General features: G+C 37.0%; 1 protein-coding gene across 6 annotated transcripts in view; it reads right to left on the bottom strand.

Annotated features, from left to right (window-relative positions):
• The window catches only part of NALCN (sodium leak channel, non-selective), a 229,626-nt gene that overhangs the window by 159,660 nt on the left and 53,578 nt on the right, over positions 1-16,388 (bottom strand). The window lies entirely within an intron of this gene.

Below are 16,388 nucleotides of genomic sequence, written 5' to 3'. Positions count from 1 at the left end.
ACAATCTCTTGGAAATGGGCTTCCTAAATGAAGACAAATGCAACTGGAGGACCTCAAATCAATATCTGCTTCCAAAACTGACTGTCAGGCAGATCTCTGGTACCCTGGCACTAAAACCCTTTCAAGTTATTTTCCTAAGAAGCTTGCAAAAGTACCAACTAAATGCTGTTAGTAGGATTCATGTGCTCAAGTCAGAGATAACTATAATAGAGAAGAAACAACTGCTAGCAGACAATAACAAGCACTGGAATAACTGAGAGTTTGTCTCCTTGGAGCTCTTTAAGAACACATCAGCTAAACATCTATAAGAAATAAGATAGGAACATGCAACTCAGTCCTGGAGTGGCCTGGCAATGAGACTGACCTTCAAATAGATATCTTCTTTAGGATCATACTAATTTTCTCCAATTTTACAGCAATAAAGAATTCTCTAAAGCCAGTGCAGCATCTTATCTTTACTAGTTATTAAAACAAAAAAATATATTAACATGGATAAAGTAATCTGTATTTGTTTAGGCTGCACATAGACACTACAAAGAAATGAATATCAAAATTCAAAATGCACCTTGCATTAGGGTTTTGCCTGGAAACTGTCATAGGAGTGATGGTGCCGACCCAAGTTCTATTGCTTCTGAACTGGTTAAATCATATTTTTCAGCAAATAAAACATTTTTATTTTTCTTCCATAAAGGAAGCATTCATGAGTCATAGGTTGTGGCTCTAACTTCTGTAAAGTAAGAGACTTAAAAATCACTGTGAATAAATAAAATGTCATGCAGGACATGATTTAATGATAAATTAACTCTGTAAGTCTCTGACTACTGTGTTAAAAGCACCACAGCTATACGACACAAGGTACTGATGTGCTATAAGCTGAATCTGCCCCTTAAAATCACCCTTTCTTTGAGGGTTTCATTTTGTAATGAAATGTTGAACACCTTAATTGGCATTGCCTGTCTGCACCCCAACTTGCACCAGAGCAGGTCTGCTCTTCTATTTCCAGCATAAAATTGTCCCAAAGGCATTAAGCTGGTATAATTTCAGCATTCTGTACCACCCTCAGTGACACTGACAGCAACACATCCATGTGCCCTCATCACATGTCAATCCACAGCCTGAGGCTACTGCAAAGTAGCTTTCCTGTGGGCACTTACGGAGTGAAACACTGTAGCTTCAGCTCCCTGACCTTTTCTTTGGATGGATGTGCCTGCACCAAGCCTGGCTCACTCCAACCCCGGCACACACCTTTAGCACTATTCCAAATAGGCTCACATCCTCGGCATCTTCCACTGGCTGACATTCCCACATGCCATACATTCCTTCTATACTGGGTTATGAAATCACATCCCTGGTGGGCTGCAACAGCGGGATGTGACACAATGCTCACAGAAACTTCGGGAGACTGAAAAGTCTCATATTTTTGAATGTATGCTTTAGGGTCACATGGGTCAGTGGAGATCAAAACCAACTCCTGTACATATGAATATCAACCATTCAGCTCTAGAATGGACCAGGCTACAGCATTGTAAACACCTGTCAGTTCACATCATATTGCTTACAGACCAAAGACCAATACCAAGTAGATGATTTTATTAATGGAAATCCTTCCCTTGACACAGTTCCACAGTTCACATTTCCACAGTATATGGCTCAGCAGAACTATGCATCTGAAAGATACATGGCCAAATATCCAAGTGTGAATACAACCAGTGGCAGTATGAAGTTCCCAAGTTCAGCCTCACAAGAAACAGAACACACAGAGAGCAAAATAGCACTAAGTACTTGTCTCTGGCCATAAATAAAGGCAAAGGATAATACCGGCATTGAAACAAGTAGACATGAAATTGAGGTAGGCTGAATTCAGGTATTTTCCAATCATCAGAGAGAAATGAAGTCCTGAAAGAGTTTTTAATCTTGTTTTGCCTATTTTCCTAAGTCGGGACTTCACACTTCCAAGAAGAATGGATATGACACAGTTCCCTATGGTTGCAAGAAGGAGTAGACAAAAGCATCACCAAGGTTCTTACTAGATGAAAAACAAGGCCAAACCAAATCCTAAATTCAAGAGAGCCCAGTTGTTTTAAATAACACAGGCTGAATCCTCAAGTAGAAAATAATACAAAAATAAAATTTCATTTTCTTTGGCCTCCTGACAGAGAAGATTTCTAAGAATGCTTCGAATGAAGTTATGCAGGAAGGATTAACACTGTGGTCTGCGCAGGAAGAATTCAGCAATGTAGCTGATTTAATAAAGTACTGCACAACAGCTGGGGAACATAATTCTTTAGTACAGTATCTGGTTTTGTTACAAAGTACATGTTTACTCTGAACTGCACTGAAATTCTCCAGTGAAAACTCAGTTCCTGAGTTGCACCTTCCCCCTTGTGCCTGAGGACACTGTGGACACAGGTGCAGTTGTGCATCTGTCTGTGGAAAAGGAATTGCATATAAAACTAACAATATCTCTATACTTTGGTCAAAAATGTTCACTGCAGAAGCATTAACAATTTGAACACTCTAAAAGCTGCTGTCAGCATAGCAGGTCAAATCTATTTATAATTCTATTATTTAACTGAAATGAAAGACTACTTAAGGACTGAAGGAACCAAGCATGTGTTTAGAAGGGAGGAAAAAAAAAGAAAAAGAGGTCACAGCTCTTGAAGATATTAAGAGTCCACAGGTCCATGAAAGCATGTGTGTTATGGATTTCATTGTATTTCTAAGGAATTAATGAAATCAGGAAACATCTGGAGCAAGACATGCTGATAGAGACTTGTTTGTCTGGTATAACATAAAGCATCATATCTGAAAAATTTGGTAAAGTATTTGAGCAGAGAATAGAAACAGACAGCTATGAAGTAACTAAAAGAGTTTATTTCACTTAGGTTTAAGACACCTGTGAAACTGCTGTAGAAAACAGGTTAACCACAGTTTGAATAAGGACACAGTAGAAGAAGCATTCTTCAGTGGATAAAATTACCAGGTAGAAGCCTGTAAAGGCTAATCTGATTTTGAAATAAACATACAGACATCTATTAAATTAATCCTACAACCTTCCTAGAGCAACTATTCAAAACCAGTATTCTCCTGTGATACTCCACAATCGCTTCAGAATTTCTCTTAATACTCAAATGACTGCAGTCAATATCCTCAGCTATTTCCAGAGCATTTACCACCTTGCTTTGTGAATGTCAGCAAAATACATATTCATGGCTATGGTATAATAATGGTAGAGTGCTGAACTTTTAAATGTTTTTCAAAGTATGCAATTTCCATTCATTGCTACTACCCTTCCATGAATCCTCATTATTGCTCCATTGTTTTGTATTTGATAATAAGGACAAAAAGAAAACATCCAGGTAATTACAGAATTATGATTCTACATGAAAAAAAAATAGGAGAAAGAAAACGCATATGGACTTTGCTCTAGATTAAACAGTAATTTAACTAAAGCTTTTTGCTTCAAAGAGAGAGGCAGGTAGACATTTAATTAATTGTCACTTAACTTCAGAATTCTGATTAAAACGCCTAAAACCATCAGATGTGAAACAAATGTAAGAATGTTAAATGTAAATGTAAAAAAAAAAAAACCATGTACAATACAGCAATGGCTAATACAGAAGGATATGTAAGTAGTACACATACCAGTATAAAAAACCATGCAAAACCTGCCACAGGCAGGTAATTGGAAGAAAATAATACCACATTTTATCAGAAGAGACATACAGAAGTCCTGTTGTGACTAATCTATCTTATTTGAATTTGTCAGCCCCTGGGTAACTTCTGTCAAGATGAACCAGCTATGTGTGTAGAGTCAGCTCCTCGAGATATAGAACAGATTTCTGAAGTTTTTATCTTGTACATATTACCACAGAGCATCTATGCTCCATTAACAGTTATATGCCCTTTCTCAGTTAGGACTGACAAAGTCTTGACAGTAGATTTTCTAACTGTCTTAACTTTTTTGAATTTTATGCAAGAAAGAATTTTAATTCTTTCAGTATCATTAATTTAGCTTAGCTGGAAATGAGCTCAAAGGCATTCAAGTTCACTGTAGCTGTTTAAGTTAAGTGCCAAAATTTGGAGCTTAGTTACTCAAATATTCTTCATATTGGAAAGAAAAAGGTCATACTGTTGTATGGCTAACTCATTTTCAGATGTGAACTGAGATACTTGAGGGTTGATACAACAATGAAATGAGACAAAGTAGCGATCATTATGGTACTCTCCACAGCAAGGTGGCAATAGCACAGATTTGTTGGAAAAGTAGAGGATAACCTAAAAGACTTTTTGGATGCGAGTGGAAAAGGCTGACTGTAGGACATGTATGTTGACATTTCTCAAGATGGCCAGTTAGACCTTCCCTGGAGACAGAATTGCCTATCTTCAAAAAGTCTTAAAATCTGCTCAATATTAAGGAGTACTTCCAAAGCAGCTAGAACAATTAAGAAGTCTGTTGACTGAAAATATCTGTAGATATTTTAGGAAAAATATCAATTATTTGCATAGTGAAACAATTCATAGAACAAAAATGCCCCTATGGCAAAGAGATCAAGATGCATTTCCCAACACTGTGTCCTAAGTATAGAGTAATAGAGAAGTGGTAACTATTTGTAAGATGTATTTAAGATTTATTCAAAAGATTTAGTCAGATCACCTGCTAGATACTGGAAGATCTAGCTCTCAGTTTGTTTACAACCAAAACTTATGATCAGAGTAAAGAATACACAAGGTATTTAATGTTCTTAGATAAGATTTTGGTCTTTCAAGACATTCTTATTTTTTCCCAGTTGCTATGAGAAAGGCAGTAACTGTAAGTAAACGGTCTTGCAATTTTTAAAGAAGTATTTCAATATTTCACAGCAGATACAAAATATTATACTATTCTTTTAGCTTGTACCCTAGATCTTTTCCATTACCACTCAATGCATACTAGATATTGTGTAAGAAGAATTTCTTCACGGGGCAATGTCATGATATTGACAATGGAGTAGAATACAGTAGCTACTGAAAGTCTCTAAGAACAATAGAGAAAAAGCACTTGGGAAAACAAACATTAAATATTTAAATATTTGAGTAATAGAGTAATAAGGTGAGACTGTGCACTATTTAATGAAAAAGGAGCATAGCATTACACATTTGCCGCAGGGTAGCAGCATGTATGAAGCCAGTTACCACAGACAAGCTGATGTGCTGGAGAGTCACACCTAAGCTGCTGCTCTGTGTGTGCTCCCTCCTCTAGAGTAGCCATCTGTGAATTAGATTTTCTGGAATAGCATTATTTCCTCTTATTCCCCAGTAGAAGTGGGAAAGTCAAGCTGGAAGCTGGCCCTGTGTTATCAAATCAAAGGTCTTAAATCAAAAATTATTTGGTAAACTGTAGAGGAATTTCTCATGGAACAAGGGCATGATATCCTTGATGGTATTTCTTTGCAGGAACTGGACAACCCTGGCCTGCAGATTACAGAGATACTTTAGTTACTTTAGAAGTATTTAGGACAACCTTGAAAAGACAATAAGCTTTGTATGAATACAATAGTCAATGCTGGATGCTGAAAACTGTCACATACTATAACCTGATCAGATGCTTGTAGTATAGCAGCCAATCAATAAGTGACTTGTATATGTAATCATATTATGTTAGCCAATGAATGTTAATTAGCTATTGTATTATGTAAGGCGATAAGGTATAAAATATGGATAAATTAGACAATAAGGGAGGATGACATCTAGCCATATTGGTTTGAGTATCATTACTCCAGCCTAGCTCTCCATGGGACCCTCTTCAGTAAACTGCTCTAATTACAGTAACAGAGGGCATGTTGCATGAGTATTGCACATTGTATTTCTAGTGGGTGGTTTTGCTAATTTTCACCAACTTTATGAAAATCATGTCTAAGACAAAATCATCAAATCTCAGGAGACAAGGTAAAAACCACATGTCCCATGCATTACACAAGTGCTGAAGGTCAAAGCCTGTAAACCGGTCACATCCTGCAACTCTTGTCTGAAAGTGAAAATCTTCCACTGTGAAAACAATTACCTCTACAACCTGGTAACTGCAGCTTTCATTATGCAGCGCTATATTGTCTTACTGGCACTGACTGATAATTAAACCAATAGGATCTAATTTTCTTCGTATGGAATGACGGGTTTCTAATTGCTTGACTTCATTCTCTGTCTGTTGGCGAAGAGTTTTCTGCTCCTTAGCATGGCTGAAATTAGTCACACCTCGTATTTCTAGGCTGTTTACACACCTGTCACACCTTTAACTCCTCTATTTTTCACATTGTTCTTCATTCCTTGTCAGATTGTGAGTTGTGGAGTAGCTATGCACACAAATAGTTATTGTCGTTGACATAAGCCTTTCTTCAGCTCCCATGCAGAGTGAAAACTGGTGGGCTGGGAGGTTGGTTTTGCTTGAAGCAACTCTTTCTGTTTGTTTTCTTAGAAAATCCCCATTAAGGAAATTATCTTAGTTTGCATTTATTCCTCTTTGACCATGGTATTCCTAGCACATGTGTGTCCCTTTGTTGCTTTACTTAGCCTCTCAAAGTTATCTAAGCCTTTGGTTACCATTCTGCACTAGGGGAAAAATAAATGTAGATAATAGACTTGAGTGATTTATCTCATGCTTTCCATAGGAATTGTAAATAAACTGTAGCAGCAGTACAAAAGCAAATTTCCCCCTCTGCCTTCACAGTCCATGTATCATAAAATCATGCTGGGAGGCCTTGCTGTGCTAGAGAAGGGGCAGTAGAAAGTAAGCTTGAGAAGGCCACTGTGGAAATAGTATTTACACTGCCTGTAAGTCACACACAGCAGCAGTGGGCACTGGCAGACTGAAGGGTTTCCAGGAGATGCAGTGTAAAGGTTGTCCCCAGCTAGGGGCGCCCTCTGAGATCTTGGATCCTGCAGAGCCAGCTGCAATGTCTTCGGCACCACATTTCCCAACAAGGCATCAATTCATCTGAGGTGATATAGCTTACAGTTCAAAAAAACCTAACATGATGCAAAACTTGCATTTAATCTGCCTCAACTTTTATTTTCTTATACCCTTCTAATAAGTCTGCCTTTCTGCCACATTGTGCTCTGCCACCTTTTTCAGCTTATGATCAATGACAGTTTATGGGCCTTTTACCTAACATCAGCAAGTATGAATTATTACTTTTTTTAACACTGTCATCTTTGTCATCACTGTAACACAAGTATTTATTAGATAGCATATTAGATAATATATATAGTATATATACTATATACTATCTACTACAGATAGCATATTATAAAGGAAACTTCAAAAATAATTACTTTGAAAATGAAATCTAGCCAAAATATACTGGTTCAGTGTGCAAAAAAACCTCTTTCTGCATTATCAGGAGCAGATGGGAAAGAAAGAGAAATAGAAGGAAGTGCACAGTACAGACATTGGACAGGTGATTAAATTCTGTGCAGCATACCATAACAACACAGGTGATGTATCGAAATAGATATAGTAGCAAAAGATGCCCGTCAGGAAAGGTCTGCAATTACAAATAAAATAGAGAACAAAATAAAAAGTAAAGTTTTCTGGAAATTTGTTTTATTCCATTATAGATCCCATTTAGCTTCCATTCCATATCGATTCCATTTAGCTACCAACACTAACACAGAACACCCTGAAATGGCAGGGGAAAGAATGTTCCACTGAAGATTCTCAGCAGCAGTAAAGTTTTCTGTGACTGTCAGTACAACTATACTAATCTATTCACATTAGTTTCACCTGATTGCCTGGTTTAATGCAAGACTCAATTACTTTGGGATTAACACAGCAATAAATTAAAATTCTGGAGGGCTGTTCAAATTCCTCTAAGTTTCCAAAACTCTACAACCTCCCACATACCATTTGTTAATGTAAGAGCTAACTCTACAGACATTATTTGTGCAATTTTTTCCTAATCCATTGCTTAAAAAGTCTTAATTAACTAGGAAACAATAATGGCTTAACTGAGAAAATTGAAGGAATATCAAATATTAAGGAAGGGGGTTTTTATTGTTGTTTTGGTAGGAGTTTTTTGTTTATTAGTTTGGCTGTGGGTTTTTGTTTTGCTTTTTGTTCAGGTTTTTTTCTTGGTTTTGTTTGTTTGCTTGTTTGTTTTTTAATTCAGGCCACTTCTTCCACTGTCCAAAATCAGAAGTATTGTCTTAGTATCCTCTGTGGGTTTAGGTATCCCTAACACAGAAATGCAAAGTGCTAACTGTGACCGTGACTAACAGCCAATATTTATATATCAGTCATGTCAGTGGACCTGCACAATACAAGCAGTTTAAGCAGTAAGTGTGTGCTATGGAGTGGCAGGACAATGGTGCCTTAGCTACAGGGAAGTGGGACAGCAGTTGCCTTCTTGTCCACATATCATGGTTCTTTCTCCCACAAAAATCAAGCATGAATTCTGGTATAGGGTCACAACAGTAGGTGGCAACAGACACAGTATACAGAACCAAGACCTCAGACATGCAAGCTCACTAGCTGAGATATAACCTTTAGTAAAAGCCCACTGGTTTTCCACTTAATATTCAGGGTTGAAAGGCCTATTCAGTACTATAGCAATAACAATTTTGCCATGTGCCATAGAATTTTTGCTAAGCAGAGCTAATTGCCATTCACTTTAAAATTTCTGTCAGTGCCACATTGTTTGGTAACTACCATATCACATCTTTAGCAGGAAGAAATAGTGAATCACATGCACTGGCCTGCTTTTTATAAACCTTTTCCATAACTACTGTGTAAGAAAAACTGCATTTTTAAAGTATCTATAGGGATAGTCACTTACATATATAGTTAATAGAGGGTTGTGATCTCTGTCCTGTCAGGCTACAGGAGCAAGTGATTTACAAAAGATAAACAATATATATATATTTATGACCAAGGGAAGTCAGTAAATAAGGGCCAATCAATCCCTCAGTTTCTGCTCAGCAGAAACCTCCATACTGAGGATATCAGCATTTCTAAAACCAGGCTGCTGCTAGCCAGTCATCCTGGTAAATGCCTTAAGACACAGTGTGATTATAAGGTTTATGAAACCTCAAATAAACTTACATCTAAATGGAGAATACAGGTATAATGAGGACAGACAGAGTCATCACCAAATGAAGAAAAACTTTTGTGGAGTCAACAACCCATTATGAGTGTCTTTGGGCCCTGCCAATGTAGCAGCATAAATGTTCTCACAGCACTGTATCTAAATAAAACATAGACACCTCTATTTGGAGCTGAGCTAAAGTTCATAAAGAAATAAACCATAAGCATTCATTTAAGGGGGTCAAGGGACAAACATAAGGTGGGGCATCCTTGCCATAGAAGCAGTGGACCATCCCATCCCACAACAGCACAGCTGTGGAAACTGCAGAACTGACGACCCACTTGGAAAATTACGTGGCTAATTTTAAAGCTCCTTCTAATATTTCTGACCCAAAAGGTGCAGAAATAGGATCAAAACATAATGTCAACTTGCAGAATGTGGGGACAGGCCAAAGGAAAAAAATATTGATGTCTGTTGTCTGTAAGGTGTTGGATTACCAGACTCTGCTTTACCATGCAGTACAAGATAGGCCATGGACACTGCCAAGGCTGGGAATATTTGTGTCATCTAAGCACACTTTGATAAATTAAGTTTGCCTAGTCTTCATTTTTGTTTCTGCTCATAAGCAATAGTCCTTTCTTGGTGCACCAATTTGAGAATGAAATAATATTATTTTTATTCTAAGACAAGTCTGAGTATTCTGTAGTAGCAAAATGAATTTTATACACACTGCAGTGCAAAATCTTTGTTTTGTCAGTTCAAGATTATATCAGTTTTATTTTTTTATTTCAAGGTCAAGTAATCAACTAAACTATTGGGCATATCAGCACTGGGGAAAGGTTGGACCAAAATGCCTGAAACTTCTAATTATTCTTTCGAGAAGCCTTCTAGAGGAAAGGAAAAAGTGGTAACTCAGTCACCTAAGATGACATAAAATCATGAGAGACAGCATACTAACAAGGCATCAAAAATGTCATGACTTGGCAAACAGAATAAAAATCTTGAATTTCTAAGAAAAAAATCATCAAGGATATTATACGTTTATTGCTTTGGTTTGTGACAAGCTTACCCTAAATGTTTCTACTTGATGAATCAAGAAAATTTCAGTGTGAGAAAAATTTGATCTAAAACATATTAACCTGTAACCTGTACAAGATTTAATGCTAACAGAAACACAATCAAGCATAATGTAAGACAGAGCTTCCAATGCTTTCTGATTCACCTGATGGCAAAAATTACACATTGTACAGAAGAGCATAATAGAAAAGGAGGTTTGTAGGTAAAATCCTTATAGAAAGATGGTCTGAAGCTTGTTTAGAAGCTTAGCTTTCTGAAGCTAAGCTAAAATGGCATTTTCCCTAAGCGTCTCGTAACTGTTTGCCTTCCTTATTTCTTAATACCCAAATGAGTGATTATACTATGTTAATTGGCAATAAAACAAATAACTGAAATTCACTGAGTGGAGACTTATCCACAGCAGTGGCTCAGCTGGTGTCAGGGCTCTATTGCTCTCTGTCTACAAGGCCTAGGAAGGAATTCTGGTGGGGAAAAAAAAAAATCTATCACCATTTTTGAAATAATGATTTCTAATGGTTTCTCAATCAGTGAACTAATGGGGCATGCTTTAAGTAATTTTGGCTCACATTTAGAAAATATGTGTTTTATTACTAGACAGTCTGAATGGCTTCTCTAACTACATTCTGACACCTTCACACATTAACATCACTATCACTTGTCATGTTACCACATGATAACTCCACAGGTCGAAGTCATGGATGAAGGGCTTCCTACTAGACACTGTGCAAAAAGCTGCATTAGTGGAATAAATTTGACCTGTTTATCAAAGTATTTAATACTATGATATACTTGCTAGGATAAACAGAGCATGAAGACTCAATACATGTATCAAGCATACATATCATCCATAGATTAAAAGAGTCTGACTGAAAGTTTTGGTGAAATCATTATTGAAGCAATGCTTACTTTGTAAAAGCTCAACCTTTCAGCCTTTAATGAGTACAATTAAATGGAGGCTCTGACTAAACAATCACATCCCCTAACTGCTTTCTATTATCCCAGATACCAAGTGACTCAGAGCCCAGGGATTCAGGCTGTGGTGGTGATGCTGATCTGCATTTCTGGCCCTCTATGTCCGTGCAAGGTGACACCAGCATCATTCAGGAGACATGATTGTGTGAAAGTGCAGTGGCGGGAGGAAGGACTCATGTTGGGAGTCTGATAAAAAACGCTGCAATCCTTTTCACTATCAGCTGTATCTCTACTTTGAGCAAATAACCTGCTAATGTAAATTTTATTCTGTTCATCAACCCATAATTAACTGCTTTTCATAGACATTGAAGCCTCAGAACTGTTAAAGAAGTCAGTTGCTTAGGACAACTAATCAATCATAATCCACCTGCCCCTCTTGCCTATGCCAGGGACCTGGAGAGACCAAGTGGCTGCTGATACTGCCATCAAGAGCCAAGCTGCCTGGGTCAGGTGGGTGGGTAGTGACAGAGTAACTAAAAGGTCAGCTTCTGCCACCAGTGAAGGGCACTTTTCTCATCCAGTGGCAGCTGGAATGTCAAGTCAGATTTTCAAGCATTCTCTTTCATCTTGGTATGCCTTGTTAACATTCAGCCTCCTAAATGTTAAAAGTGGTTTTATCCATCTTGGGGTGAGGTGGTCCCTGGAGAAAAATTTGAAATAATTTCACAGAAGAGGAGCAAATCTTTACAGAACTCCCTATATAAACAGCTTTCAGTTGATTGCTTTCCTAAGGTGCCTGCAGTGGGAATTCCTGCTGCTGCAGACTCAGAGGAAAAAAGGAAGGAACCAGGCTCTGCTCAGCCCATGCATAGAGGTTAGTAGGGCATCCTTCCAGAATGGAAGTCTCTTGCTTTGACCACTTCACTACTATATAAAAGCATGGGTCACTTCTACTTTAGCTTTAAGAATTTGCATCATATTAATCATATAGATGTCCACATAAACAAGTGGACTTGTAGCTCTGAATGCTTGAAGTTTCTAGGAGTACCTAATTTGGCATCTGATTTAGACTCATTTTTCAGCTTTTATTTTAGGGTCCTTCCTTCTCCAGATTTTTTTTAAGTGTTTATGACATCACACCACTCAACAAACTCTGTGGCCATTCTGAATTCCAATCCAAGAGCTAGGTACCCAATCTCTTGGAAACATTAAAGTCTCTCATGGAAAATGTACTTAATGGATTGTGGCAGATCCAGATTCACAGCATATTAACTTAATCTTCTTTCCTTCTGAACAATGGACCTAATGCCACCCAATCTTCCAGTCTAAGAGTAATGCCTTTGCAATGCCAAAGGGTTGCACACACACAAGTATTTTCCCCATGCTATGAGAACTTGTAAGAAAACCAAAGTAACTCCCACGTTTGGAAGATAAAATTTCAATTTGTGCATAAACAAAGGGGTTATTTTGATCATTGCATGAGTATTTTATTAAAACAATACCTATAAGTGAATTGAGGAAATTTGACTCCACTGTGAAGTTTCCTTTCACAAACATTAAATTAGGTTCACTTTTAATCTAGCCATGGCAGACATTTTTCACAGTGATAAACTTTTTTCATATAGTTATTAATTTTAAAAAGGCCCTTATATATAATTTATATGTCCCACATTATAAGGAAGAAGCCCTTTTAATAAAAACAGGAAATATCTGAAACCCAAAGCTCTGTTGTTGTTTTACAGGCTATGGCCTGTAAAACCTCAGATGATCAAAAAATCAGATGATTTTGCTGGCTCACTGTGGCAACAAACAGTACTTCTACTGAAAGATGAGTAAGGTTTAACACAGATGTAGTCTTTGCATATGGGCTTTGAAGGACTTCTTACCGTTTGTTTTTTCGTGATAGGATATGTGTGTTTATGTCCTATACGAAAAATGACCATTCTATGGTAGTCGTTGTCGAACATTCCTTGCAGGTACAAGAAGTAATTAGTTTCAATTAGGCCCTAGCAATTGGTAGATGGGTTGATGATAAGGATAGAATTAGATCTTCTCCTTTCAGAACAATCTCTCATGGACTAAAACTTCTCTTGCTTACTTTGTAGAATATTTTTAGGTATCTTTATTCGGGACTTCCTTTTCCTTTTGAGACTATTTGAAGCAATATGTAACACTTTAAATCATGAAAAAACCTTCTCCCAAATTATGTGAAGACTAAAATCAGTGATGTGCTGCAAGTCTACATCTGTAGATGATTGCAGATGATTGCACCCATGAGGCATGTGGAATGATTACTAGCTGATGTAACAAAAACCTGAATGCGAAAGACTCTGTACTGTGTGGAAAGTGCAGGTAAAGGAGGAAATCTGTACAGGATCCAACAACAGGGGGGATTCTGGCACATTTGCATCTAGAAGGCACCCTTTTCAACATCACCTGCCCACACAGCTCTGCCAGCATCCTTAGTGTGGCTCTGATAGCAGTTGCTGATGTGCTAAATATTGACTAAAGGTAGATGCACACAGATAAACAGTGAGATGTAAGGTAGAAGTACTTGTCATAGCCCTCCAATTCCCAAGACTTGTATGCTCTTATTTAATTCAACAAATATATTTATGTTCTTTTGGCATATCAGATGAAAATACTTAAACAAATAAAATTATATGACTAATAATTTTTACAATTAGTGTGGCCTGTTCACAAAAAAATGTAATTTTTCTCAATATTTCGCTTAACTTTTTTTACACACTTCATAATATTTTCACGCTCTCAACTACACCCTATGCAATTAAACATAGCTAGGAAAAATACAGAGAAGAAGAGAATGAAATCAGAAATAAGAAACAGGCTAGCTGTGAATGTACCTGATGCTCTCAGTGGGAGACAGGGCTGAAGGCTGTTCTAAGATGAAGAAAACATTAACCTTTTTATAGAAGCCAAAATCAAAACCAGCTAAGAAGTCTGAGAAAGAGAAGAGCTTGACAGTACCATACAGGTATAGAAAATAGTAAGGAATTTTGCTACCCACATCCTCATAGCCAGCCAAGCCTTTCATTCACATCCTTTCTCTTACTTCCACTCAGCCCCACAGCATTCAAAAAAATCTTTCAGGCACCCTGAAGAATAAAAGATTCAATTTTATATTAAGGCTCACACTGTGTAAGAACAATGCCTACTTAAGAAGTCAAGTTCTGTGTCTAACTATTGGAAAGGGTACTTGGGTTTCTACCGAGTTCATAAGCAATTTACTATAGGAAAGCAGGAAATTCCTGTAGCCTCCCATCAGGTGGAACCTGAAACAGCTAAGTCAGCTCACCTAGAGGGATGAGCTTTTCTTTCCTTACTATTCCTTCCTCCCATTTCAGAACTTCCTAAAAAAAAGGCTGTGAGGTTCTGGGGGCTTAGCTAATTGATTCATATTTCATTAATTATTCAGTTTAATGAACAGTTATGAGATAGACCTCTGTGACTTTTGCTTGTAACTTTTCCAGAGGTACTGCCAGACAGAACTTCCCTGGATTTTGCTAACTCACACTTAGAGATTACACTTGCAAAGTTGGCAATACTAATTGGTGTTTATTTAATTCTACATGCAATCTAGAAATATGTACATTAAAGGACAGCGGCATTAGCTGTAGATATAAGCTAATGTGGCCCACATTGGAAAAATGATCTTCACAAGCATCTTGTGTAAGTAAATTAATGTACATTAAAGGGTGCAGGCACTTGAGAACCTATGGCACAAATCTGCCTGTATCATTGCTGTACAAATGTGGAATGGAGGCAAGTTTTGTTAAGAGAAAGGAAACACTACATATTTTAAAAGGCTTTTAAAGGCTTTTAACATTGTCTCACCATGGCAACACAAAGGAATAAGACTAGGTGACATTGCTCTGTGATGGGTGCAAAACCATTTGTTAGGTGTCCTTATGAGCAGCTATTAATGAAGCACTGCCAAACAAAAGAAAAAAAGAAAAAAAGACTGTCAAACAAAGTTCTAGAGTCTAATCTTGGTCTGGTTCTACTTATTTTTTTTCACTCTTGGTCAGGTTGATAGAAAATAAATTATACTCATGTAATTTAAGATAAAAGTAAATTAAAAGGCGGTGCAAGTAATCAGGAGGAGAGAATTAAAACACCTGAAGATCTTGCAAATTGAATAAATAGTCTGGAAAAACAAAAGTAAGTATGCTGTTCAACAGAGACAAATGTAAGGGTTTACATGTAGAAATAAATATATATAGAAACAAGTAAAGGATGGGAAACAGTGATGGCAGCTCTTCCAGCAGGACACAAGGGCTGTAATAAATTAGAAAAACATGAATCACTCACAACATGCTATTCTGAAAACAGAAAACATCTCACTGGGATGTAGAAATTGTAACAGAGCTTAAAATCACATAAAATAATGCCTCTGCTGGGGTATTCTGACAGTACTGCATTTCAGCTAGGTGCTGAATCAGCCAGAGAAGGTCTTCAGAAGGAGAGTAAGAACAATTTAAGGTATAAAATATAAGTCTTCTCGTAAAAGACTGAAACATTTAGAGCCATATGGAAGGCATAATGAAAGATGCAGACAAGCTTTTTGTTTTTAAGGTTTTGCCTATGCCAGTAGTGAATAAGGTAAGAAATTATGATCTTAAATTCCATAAAGAAGAAAGATTCACGTTATACTTTATGAAAATCTTCCTAAGAGGACAGACAATGAAGCAACACAATAAGTTGCCTGGAAAGATTATGAAGTCTGCTTCTCATCAGAAGGAGATGGCCTAAATTATCTTGACAAGATGACTTCACTATATAACTATGTTCTTCCTTAAACAATACGTATATATTTGCATGGAAACATACATAAAACAGATAAATAGAACACCTCAAAATTAAAAATAGAAAACTTGGGAAATAAATGTATTTTATTTATTTAAATAAATACCAAGACTTACACTATCATCTTTCCAATCTTCATCCTTTAAAGTCAAAGCCACTAGTAAAAATGGGACCAGGGCATGGCCAAAATCAAGGTATTTTCCAAATATGAAGCTACCTAATTGGCATATTCACAATATTAAAAACTCTAATAACTTTTATCTGATTAGGACAGCTTTGTGTTCACCCAGTAATAAAATTGTAAAAATCCCTCCTTTTTTCTTTCAAGAGAAGAAAAATAACAGAAATTATCAAATTCAAATATTCATAGTTTTTACTTATATGCCACAAATTAAGAGTTACTAATTATACAGTAGCTGCTGAACTGCTATGCTCTTGTGATTTTTGTAATGATAGATTTGAGGATCCAATAGGACAGGCTGCATCATAATATCTGCAAATGAAATATCAATG

Source organism: Vidua macroura, chromosome 2 (genome assembly GCF_024509145.1).
Source record: "Vidua macroura isolate BioBank_ID:100142 chromosome 2, ASM2450914v1, whole genome shotgun sequence".
Lineage (NCBI taxonomy): Eukaryota > Metazoa > Chordata > Aves > Passeriformes > Viduidae > Vidua > Vidua macroura.
Note: the sequence above shows the minus strand (reverse complement) of the source record. Positions and strands in the feature narration are given on the sequence as shown.